The sequence below is a fragment of the Belonocnema kinseyi genome, chromosome 4, assembly GCF_010883055.1.
Source record: "Belonocnema kinseyi isolate 2016_QV_RU_SX_M_011 chromosome 4, B_treatae_v1, whole genome shotgun sequence".
Taxonomy (NCBI): Eukaryota; Metazoa; Arthropoda; class Insecta; order Hymenoptera; family Cynipidae; genus Belonocnema; species Belonocnema kinseyi.
In genome coordinates this window covers 31,789,045-31,801,299 of record NC_046660.1, presented here as the reverse complement: position 1 = coordinate 31,801,299, position 12,255 = coordinate 31,789,045, and positions in this window count along the sequence as shown.

The following is a 12,255-nucleotide window of genomic DNA, read 5'->3' as shown; positions in this document are numbered from 1 at the left end:
CAGAACAGCCATGTTTACCCTGCTACGGCTTTTATATTTTTGGTTAAACATGTAACTATTTAGGTAGAGAATTCAAGTATTTGATGATTTCTTACCATTGATTTATGATTTTGAAACATTATTAATTTGTAAATAATATTTGCTTTCTTTTCATTTCCTAAGTCGGAAAATAATTTTGTTTGGATATTAAAAATAATTAATCGTCTCTATTGAAGTTTCTTCTATTAATTTAGGGAATCATTCATTTTTATTAAAAGTAAGTCTTTTTTCATATTTAAAAGTAATTTTTCAAACTAAAAAATTAATTATTTTATTTCTTGTTAAAAACTGATCTTTTCATTTAAAAAATTAACCGGATTAAAATTTATCTTTTGGTAGAAGATTAATCTTGTAAGTTGAAAATTCATATTTTCGTATTAAAAATTCAATAACTTCATTCAATTTGAATTATTTTGTTAAAATTCGGGCTTTTTGCTTAATTTGAAATTCAACTAATTTTTTAAAAATTCATCCTTTTAGCTTGAAAATGCAACTTTCTTGTTTACAAAATAATTGCCATTTATTTTCACGAAAAGTTGCTCTATTTCCCCGGTTTTGTGAGCTGTTTGGCAAGTGAACTCTCTATAACCACAAAAAAAGAAGAAAATAGCTCAAATTCGGTAAGGTATTTTATTAACAACTCTTAAAATATACCTGATTTCTTAATTTTCATTAAACCGAACTCCCGTTTTCAGTTACTCCGTTCTCGGCTTTCCTATAACTGCTAGCTCACGCAGTTTCTCAGGAGGCAGGTTGAGAGCAGTTGCGACACTTGCCTCGGAATGCCTTAAAAGGGTCGCAGTGCACGAGTACTCAGTCAAATATATTGCGCAACATTATGCATTCTAATTGGGAACGGTTCAAAATATTCTGACTTTTTACATTTTTAACCCCCCAAATTCAGTCCAAAGCTATTTGCAGGCAACCCCCGATACTGGATTGAAAACGATTGTATGACGTATTTTATTTGTATTTTTTATTTTCCAGTAAAAGCCTTTAGCATTTACCAAGCTAAGTATTTCTATAAAATAAAAGCCCTGTTGTTGAAATCCTTTCACAAGGATATTTCCTCCTTGCCATTATTCTTATCATTGTTGACTCATCAGACTTTTCAGAATAGCTTTCTTTTCATAAAACAATATAACTTCTCTAAGCAGACTGTTTACGCAGTGTTGCATTCTATACATGAAGCTGTAGAGTGTAGACAGACAAAAGGAGGTAACTAATAATTTTCGAAAATGGGGTTTTTTGCTAGAAGATTCTCAAAAATTCCAACGAACATCGTGTTAACAGATTTGTTCGAAATCGTATTTTTTATGTTAACCATACCGTAAAGTTACATTTTCATATATGCATTAGAAGTAACATATATGCATTCAGTAACTCAATATCTCGGGAATTAAACATCAGTTGATTTCTAAATTTATTGTTTTATTTTTTAATCTCTATCTCATTATGACTCAGTCAGTGTAAAAAAGTGTCAACCCGACAGGATCAACTTTGGACAATATTTTCTCATAAATAAAATATTATCTTGAATAAAATGTTTTGGATATCGATTAAGAAATATACCAGCTCAGAAGTAAACTTTTTTATTCAAATTTATTTCTTACACAATGCTTCTTCGCTCTATTGCACAATTGCCATTTTGTCACTTACCTTCTTTTGATCACCCTTCAAATTATGATACTTTTGATCACAGAGGAAGATAATTCAATAGATATTTTGTCCTTGATCGATATAATTAGTTTTTGGATGTATGACAACTTTTTATTTATTTACATCCAAGTCACAAATAATTTGTTGAGTGAGACCAGGGCTTCTTTTGTATTCATAGATTATTGGCATTCTCGTAAGCGGGGCTCTTGCAGTGAATTCGATTTCAAGTTTTCAGTACCGTGATCGATATTTCAATTTTATGCTTCAGCGAACTCCAAAACCGTGCGCTTTTCGTGAGTGCCTCAAAAACGTAATCGACTCTTTGTGCTTTTCGGGTTTCCTTCAACCGCGATATCACTGCGAAATTCTATTTTCGTTTGAAATTCGTCACTTGACAACGGCATTGCTGTGCAAAACTTGCACAGTGAGCGAAACGAAGAACGAATGAAAAGGACAATTGCTTTGCTTTTATGTCCTTGAGGTGCGAAATTTTTATGACAGGTGCTAACAATACACATCATTTATCTAACTTCTCGTAAATTTTTATTTTAATATATAAAAGTGAGTGAATATAAATAATTCTTCTTCTTTATTGTTTACATAGGTCGTTGTTACTATTTGGATTGTATTCTCTGTCAGTTGTGGAATATCCTTCCATTTTAGAGAAAATTGTTGCTACTTCTAGAGAATAATCTGTACCGTTTTAGAATGTTCTAATACAGAACTGCTATGTGATTTCGAAAATATTCTACACATTTTTTTAAATATTATAGGATTTTTCCGAATACTCCAGAATACTCTTGAAAAATATGAAATGTCATGGAATACTCGGAAATATTCTGGAATCTTCTGGAATGGCTTAAAACTTTAAAATATTATATAAATATTAGTAAATATCTTTTAAATATCTGAAATCTGGTAGAATTCTCTACAATATTTTGCAATTTACGAGATGAATTAAAAATTGTATCAAACCCTAGAAAAAAGTGCACTACACGCCATTAAACATTTTTTATTTTGATTGTCTGATAATCAAATTAAAAAATACGCTTAGCTTTAAAGCACTAATAAATATAATTGATAATTATTAATTAACTTATCTATTTAAATTGTTAGATCGACTCAAATCTAAATTTAATTTTAACTTTAATTTTTTTCTTTAAAGGGCCTCGCAGAATTTGTATGAAAAATGACTCTTGGCTAAATTGTCTGAAACTTTGGTTACTGGTAGTTCACGATGTGTAGATCAAAAGTCTCAAAGAACGTTAAGTCTAGAAAATTCGAGTTTTCGAGATATAGCCGTTCGAAGTTGAGGTGCAAAATCTCGTCGCGCAACATCACAGCAAAAACAAAGGGTTTATAACAATATTATTTAATTCTTTTTAAGATTGAATTGAATTAAATTACAGAAATACCTAACTTCCTAAAAAATGTGATATTAACGTAATATTGCAAGTGTACAATTATTATTTTAAATAGTACCGCGCTTTTTTGGTACATAAGCAGTTGAAATCGTCGGATTTTCAGCATAACCTCAAAAACTGTCATATTTAATGTGCACTATGTTTCTCTCAAGAATGACTAGTTTCTATAATTTTAATTTTTTCATTTAAACGTTCCCAGTGAAATATCGTTCAATCCCAATTACAGAACATAATATGCATCATCAACTTGTAAAATGTTTGAATTGAGTCAAGGCAGAAGTAAGAAAAAGGGCTCTATTGAAATTGTTGCAACACATACTTGAAGTTCATTTAGAAACCATTTACCATTTTGCGTTCCTTTTCAACAACACATGTTTCTTTTTGTTGCAGCTTCTTCGGAACCAAAAATTGGTTTGAATAAAAACCCTAGTATATGCATATAATATACATATATGTACTTGGGTACGCGTAGTAATGTATGCATGCAGGTAGTATTATGTTTGTACAAGCCGCATCATTCCTGATTTATATGATTAGAATTGCAGCCTTATTCTGCTGCGAAATTAATAAAACCTCAACTTCGAACGGCTATATCTTGAAAACTCGAATATTGTAGTCTTAAGGCCATGTGATGAGTGGGTCACGTGATCAGATTCCTACCTTACAGTCACTTTTTTATTTTCCAATTTATATTCACACGATGCGCCACGTCTGGTCGTAAATTTTTATTATTATGAAAAGGGTTTTTCTGTTATAACTAAATTTTGGTTGCTTTTTTTACAATTAATAAAGTTTAGGACCAGACCTACCTTTATTAATGCTTCTTATTTACCATCCTAAATTTTCAACTCGATGTGGCGCTTCGTCTGGAAATAAGTTGGGAAGTAAGAAAGGTGGCGGTAAGGTAGGAATCTGGTCACGTGACCCACTCGTTACATGGCCTTAATGCTCCTCGAGACTTTTGATCTACGCATCGAAAACAACCAGGAAGCAAAGTTTCAGACAATTTAGCCGAGAGCCATTTCCCAAACAAATTCTGCGGGTTCCTTTTTACTTTAATTTTTATTTTATTTCAATTTAATTTTTCATATCCATAGTTTAAACACATAAAATTTAAAACATCTTTTTGAAATAGTCCAATCTAAATTTACAATCATTGGAAACTCTTATATTTTAAAGATATATAAATGAAAATTCTCAAATTTTGATGATTTTGAAGACCAAAAATCAAATGTTCAATTCTCAATCTTTTTATTTAAAGGAATTTCAAATTAAATAATTAAAATGACAGCATTTTTTACCTTGTAAAAAAACGTGCATGATTTTCATTTCTAAATTTAATTAAAATGAAATTTTTCAATTTTAAAGATACAAATAGAAATTCTGAAATTGTTTTGATTCTGCAGTCAAGTTTTAAATTCAGAACTTTCCAAATTGAAGAAATTTTTAATAAAAAGTATAAAAATCACAGCAATTAAAATCGTAAAATTTAATACCTGCATAGTTTGTTATTTTAAATTTTCAGAATTAAAACCTCTTTAATTTGAAATATTTCTAATTCAAAGTTTCACAATTTCTAAGAGTTGCAATTATAAATTTTTTAATCTCAAAGATGCATAAATAACATTTTAAAAATTTTGAAAATTAAAAGCCGCATTTTGAATTCTAAATTTTTTAAATAAACGAACATCCGAATATAAAATATTAACATTACAGAATTTGTAGTCGTATATATTAAATTTTTCATGACTATATATAGTAAATTGCAAAAATTAAAAACCCTACAATTTAAAAAATTAATAAATAGAAATTATTAAATGTTGATAACTTTGAACATCAAATGTGAAGCTTTTGTATTCTAAATCTCCCAAATAAAAAAAATATATATCGATAAAGTTGCAGAATGACAAAATTTTTAATTATAAAAGTAAAAATCCTTAAAGTTTTTAATTTTAACTGTAAAAAGTAATAGTTGTACATTTTTAAAAATTTAAAATTTAAACTTCTATAATAATTCTGACTAATTTCATTTAAAACCTCTTTAATTTGAAAATTCTATGAACAGAAATTCTTTAATTTTGATGACTTTTAAGATCTAAATTCAAGTTTTCAATTCCAAATCTTCGAAATTGAAGAAATTTCAAACTTAAATCATAAAAATTACAGAATCCTGAGTTGTAAAGCATAAAACTTTCAGGATTATTTATTTTCTATTTTTCACAATTAAAAAATCTTTAATTTTTTAGATGTAAAATGCAATGTGTGGCAAGTTTGAAGAGTTACAATTGAACACTCTTAAATTATAAAAATATGAAATTTTACATAATTTAAGTTTTAAAATTTGTATTTCAAAGGTATATAATTTAAGCTTTTTTTATTATAGTATAATTTTAAAGATTTATAATGTAAAATTCGTAAATCTTATGAATTCGCAATTTCATTTTCTTGAATTTTGAATAGTTGCAATATATGAATCTTTAACATTTAACGTTTAGAATAGAAAATAATGCAATTTTTAATGCATTTTTTGGAATATTTCAAAAAATTAACAATGATTTGATTTTGAAGGTTTGAAATTGAACTTTATTTACTTTTATGCATTATACATAAAATTTTCTAAATGAATGTAACAAATGCTTCTCTGTGTAAAAAAAAGAACTGCACCTGTAATTATTAGTTCCCTTTTTAAGGGAATTCTCCAATAATAAACCTAATTTTTAATGACGAGAATTTTATATTTCAGTTAAACAAAAAAAATTTTACAGGGGCTTTGGATTGCATTGAGGTATAAATTACATTGATGTATAAAAATAATCTTTTAAGTTGATATTAGACAAAATTAGGACAACCATGCACCCATACCGTTCTTTTTTTTTTTAATTTTCTGTAAAATGTCAAATAGTTGCTAATTTTAACATGTTCATTTCATTATTGAGAAAGGAACTTCATATGGCGTAAAATTGATATAGAAAATGAGCGTATAAAATTTCCACATGCACATGCACTTTGTGGAACAGCGTTAAGCATCGAAGCTGTCAACGAAGAAAATTCGATAAATTTCTTTTCCTGGCAAATTCTTTTTCTCAGTGTCTACCAACATATGTAACACAGTAACTTATGGTTCTCACTATTTACGCTATACTTCACGCCTGTCAAAAGAATCTGCTGCAGCTCTGAATTCAATAGGAAGTTGTGCCAGAGTATTAACAAATGACAAATCTTTTTCTAACGCGAAAAATAACAAGGGGAAATACTGAATACAATTTCACAGGTACACATGCATATATACTGTGGTGTCCCTTATTTATATTTATCAAAATATTGAACATTTCTGTTCTCACTTCCTGTCTTATTAAAATACTTATCAAATAATCTCAAGATTCTAACGGATTCCTAATGTGTAAAAAAGTGCGAAAATATAGCACGAATGTAATTTAAAATGCGGATGACGTCTATCAAGTGTAATATGTATTCGACATTCATTTGTTCTTACAATTTTACTAAAACTCGAAAGAAAAAAGAAATTTTCAACAAACTCATACAACTTTCCACCATAAAGTGGAATTTTGAATTTAAAAAAATCTAATTTTAAATCAAAAACAGTTGAATTTCCATGTCAAAAAGACGAATTACTTAGAAAACAGTTTAATATTAAAAGAAAAGTTAATTTGAAATCCAAATATCATATTTTCAGCCAAAACCGAGGAATTTTTAATAAAATAATTTAATAACATCAATAATATCCAATTATTAATATAAATAATATCAAAAATGATAAATTAATCAATCAATTATAAAATCAATCAAATCAATTAAATCATTTAAACAAAAATATGGTAATATTAAATAAAAAATAATTATAGGTAACCAGAAAGATGAATTTCCGATGAAATAGGTGGATTTACGATACATAAATTAATGCTCTAACAAAACAAAAAACGAATTTTTTAAAATAAAAAGTTAAATTTTCAATTAAAAAAATTTAATCTAAAATTAGAACTGTTTCATTATGAGTTAAAGGAATTGTTACTTTTGAACAATAAAAAGACGAATTTTTCATTAAAAAATTCAACTTTTAATCAAAAAGATGAATATTTGGCTAAAAAATAAATTTTTAAGAAAGTAGTTTCAATTTCACGCAAAATTTAAATTTCAACCAAAGAAGAACTGAAAAAAAACAGTAGAATACATGCAAAATAGCTGAATTTACAATTTGTCAACTGAAGAAGCTAAAGTTTCAACCAGGAATGGAGTAGTTGAATTATAATAATTCATTAAAAACAGATTAATTTTCAATCAAAGAGATGAGTTTTCAATAAATGAAAATAATATGTAATAATAATATATAACAAAATAATATATATAATAAATATTTAAAAATAAAACAAAATATTAAGTATAAAATAAAAATATCTAAATTTGTTTAAAAAGTTAAAAATTAGTAAAACCTTGAGTAAATATTCAAAACTCATCTCACCAAAAGTATTATTGCATAAAATATTATTTTAATGCGATCATTAACCTTCATATCACATGATACTCTCATTTAGCACTTATAGGGGATCATTTTATAATATTGAAAATTATGGTCCTTTTCTTGTTATTATTATTACTCGATTTTGCTTAACCAGTAACGATCACACGCACAATTACAATTTCAGATATTTTTGGCTGAAATAAAATCATGATTGATGATAAAACAATACAAAATAGAACCAAATACCTCCAAAGCCTCATTGATAATTAAACTATTCGAAAAAAATACTTGAAAAAATCGTAGACAATCCGAAAGTCCCTAGGGTGCGAGGCACCCCATGTGACCGTTAAGTGTTACATTTGAATAACAGTATTTTTTTGTTTATTCCAGAAGAAACAGGGAATGAGAACAAAAATTTTATTGGTTTTTTTCGAAGATTAATGTTTTTTTTTAATATGATTTCAAATAATAAGGACCAGCTGAATGTACACAAACCCATGCAAAATGTAAACCAAAAATTCACATGCCGCTGTTCAATGACAAGTTCGAAATAGGAATAAAATTGTACAAAGCCGTTATTTTTTTGAGGAAAAAAGTTAGAGTATGATGGTTAAAAAGAAGCCATGTTTTTGTTTGTCTTATCCCTTCAATTGAAATGGTGAAAGTTGAAAAAAAAATAAATCTCTAAATTAAATTGATAAATAACTGCAGCATTGAAATCTTAAGTTTGATTTAAAGGGATAACTATTATGTAAGCGGCAATTAGTGCTGGTGTGGTGTAAAGTTTTTAAGTAGATATGATCTTAGAATAAAGGAGATTACATAATTCTTGGGTCTCTTCGCATTTCTTTCAAAATATATGATAAGTTTTCTAATTTTCAAATTTTCGGAATAAAATTAAAACCATCAATTAATAACTCAGAAAACGAAATTATAAAATGCCGTAAATCATAAAGTGGGAAAACAGAAATTGGTTGTTGCATACTACATTTCATTATCCACAGGCCTGAGATTGTCAAAAAATAAGTGGTTAGACCCTGAGTTATTGACTAGGGGTGGGAGATACTTTTAAAAAGACTATCGATTTATAAAAAAGTGTTTTATTTTTGTAGGTGAATATAATTTATTGTAATTATTTATTATCACTATTGTAATAATAATAATAATAATAATGATGTGCATTATTTATTTAAACTCTGCAAAATAAAGTAAGTAATACAAAAGAACTGAGATTGACGAAAGGAACGAAAGCGACTTTCATACAAAATTGCAAACTGCCCTTTCGAAAAAATATTTTAGGAAAATCAGTATTAGGCATATAATAAATTTCCTATAATTTTTTCACGTATATAGGTAATTCATTAAATTCATTCTTTATGGAGAAAGAGATTATAGGATATACAAACCTTAAAATCTGTGAAATCTTTGGAGATTTAATAAAATATTTTAACTGTTTTGAAATTTCTTGAAACAGTTTCAAATCCCTTTAAATTTTTAGAATCGCTAGGAGTTTCTTGAAATTTTGTTTATTTTCCGAATTTCTATGTAAATTCCTTAAAATCAGGCTTTGGATCTTTGAAAATCCTACAAAATTCTTTAAAGCCTATTGAAATAACTCAAAATATTTAAAATGCTTTGAAATTTAGTACCCTCCTTTAGATCATTAGAAATTGTTAAAAGACGCACAAGTTTCTTGAAATCCAATTTAAAAATCTTTAGAAATTGTACAAATTCATTGACATAAGAAAATTAACTCATTTATCAAAGTTATATAAAAGAAAAGTCCATTAAAATCCACAGAAATGTTCGAAATCCTGGAAGATGTAATAAAATTCTTTAAATCATGAAAAATACCTCAAAATTGATTAAAATCTCTTTAAATATTATTTAATTTGTTTTTTAACGATATCCAGAGAACCCTAAGAGTCGAACTCAAATCTTTGGTAATATAGAAGATTCTTTGAAATTTCTTCATTTTTTTAAATCTCTAATAATTCTTTCGAAAGGGTTGAAATAACACAAAATCACAAAAATGCTTTTAAATCCGTATATCCTTCAAAATAATTCGACGCCTCATAAAATTCCATAATGAATTTAAAATTCTCTTAAATTTCTTGTATCTGCTACAAATACTAAGATATCTTAAAAACATTTAGGAATTTTTGAAAATTCTTCAGATTCTTTGGAATCTGCTAAAGTTTCTCAAAATCATTCAAATCCACTAAATTCTTTAAAACCCTTTGAAATCTTTGAAAATGGTAATAAATCTTTTGAAACTCCTTAAAATTATTAAAATCTTTTAAAATAACTTAAGATCTTAAAAGTCCTTCGAAGTTCTTAAAGTTTCTTCATGTCCCTTGAAACTGCTGAAATCCATAAAAATCTCTTAAAATAATTTTAAATCCTACTGTAAAAAAGAAAGCAATCATTTATTTATAATTTTTGTATTTTTTGTTACTTTTTTCAATATTTTAGCATAATTTATTGTTATATTGAATTTCTTCAAATGATTCTCTATAATAATTTTGTTAAGATTCACAACAAAATTGTGAGAAATTCATTATAGGAGAATCATTATAGGCCTGTGCTCAGAGAGAGTAAATTTGTTGATTCCACTTGGAAATACTGTGCAACGAAAGTTACAAAACTTAAACTAAAAGATACATTTCATTGTTCAGCACGTTATTTTTCAGCGGGTTATAGTATGTGAACGAAGCAGCATATTATAATATAAAGTATATTCTAAATATAAATAAATACCTTATAAATATACTCATTACAGATTCGAAGATTATAATATAACGATAATTAGATATAAAAAGCAAATTATAGATAAGTATACACATATTATGTACTATACATTACACACCCACACACACACACACGCACACACACATATATATATCGCTATGATACGATTACGTCAAAAAATTAAGGTGTTTTGCATATAACGAAGTATATGAACATCAACATATTTTATAGGCTAGTAAAACTTTCTTTGGTTAAAGACAATTTAATTTTCTTTTTCCAGTAAGCGAAACGAAAGAAAAGTATTTGCATGTACCTGCGTGAGTATAAAAAATCTCACTGATAGTCGCATTGAAATAGACTACTTCGAAATGATAATAGAACTGTAAATAAAACAATTTTTTTTTTAATATCTCTTATAACTCAGTAAAACTCATCGAGAAACATAATTCAGTGTCAAGTAAACTTTTTCATTAAACAATCATGTATCACTGGTTTCGGTTTACAACATTTGTTTATAAACATTTATTTTACTGAGTTATGAAACTCTATATTTCATTAAAATCGTACTGGCATTGTAACAAATTGAGCATTTTATTGTTATTCGATGAAAAAACAATTATGAGATGAAAGCAGACAATTTAAATTTTCAAAGAGCCGGAACGAACTTCAAATTGAATAGGATTGCTGGGAAAAACTAACTTGTTATGGAAATTACAAAAGTAATGTTTTTATAAAAAATACAAAATGCGATATGATGAATATATGTCCGCTGGCGTTGCAAGTGATAAGCGACAAAAAAATCAGAAAAGAATCGTTCAATCTGTTATATTACGTATGTCAAAACCTAATTATGTCCTTTTTCCCAAAAGTGATTTAATAAATTCCTTAAATCGTATTATTTAAGTTTCTTTTGCGCTTTAATTTGTCACATTCAATTATGTGAATTATGTAAAAATAATGCAGGGTACATTTTCTTTATTAACAGTAGTTATGTAGAGTTTTAGTTTTTGATTTCTCTTTAGGAACAAGTTACAATTCTTATTTAATCGCAAGATTAAGGCTTTATTTGATTATTTTAAGGATTCACTACAAACCTCTTTTTTATGTTTCATTCAATAAATTAAATAAGAAATCATGCATTCATTATTGTTATAAGCATTAACAGTTCTGATCGAGGGGCCGTCTACTCGAGAATCGATTCTATGTGAGCATAATTATTCCGTGAATTAGATCACGATATCTGTGATTCCATCGAGGATTCTACATTTGAAGCATGATCTGGTTTGATTCTGACAATAAGCAAAGAAAAGAATCGAATCCAAACTCAGAAGAACGCTCAGAGATCGTTCTAACAGTTGCGCGCATTGAGCTGCATCAGTACGACTGATTCCTGTTGATTCCATCTGATTCCGCTGATTCTTCGCCGACCCTTCATCGATTCCTTCTTTTCTCGACCACGCTAGGGTAGCGTTCACATATTACGTAACATTAAAAGTGGGAGGACGCGGTTCGTGTTTCATTACGGTATGTTATGTGGGGGGTATTTCTAACCCGATTACGTATTTCTCAGGGTGGCCTGCTGGACTAGGAAACCAGGAAAATCGAGAAATGATCGGGAATATTTTGGAGACTAGGAAAAGGGGGAAAAGACAGTGAATTTATTTTGTGACCGTTTAAATTCAATTTTTTTCAAATGTTAAGTTCATTTGTTGACTTTTTCAATTATGAAGCCGTTTTATGATATAAATTATGAACCTTTTTTAAAATGCAGTTTGAAAGATTTACAAAATACAGAAAGAAAAGCGTTTGAAATAAATATTTGTTGACAAAAAACTTCTGCAAATAAAAACTTATTAACAATTTTCAAAATGGAAGGATAGTTTAAGAATTCTAAATTGAAATGAA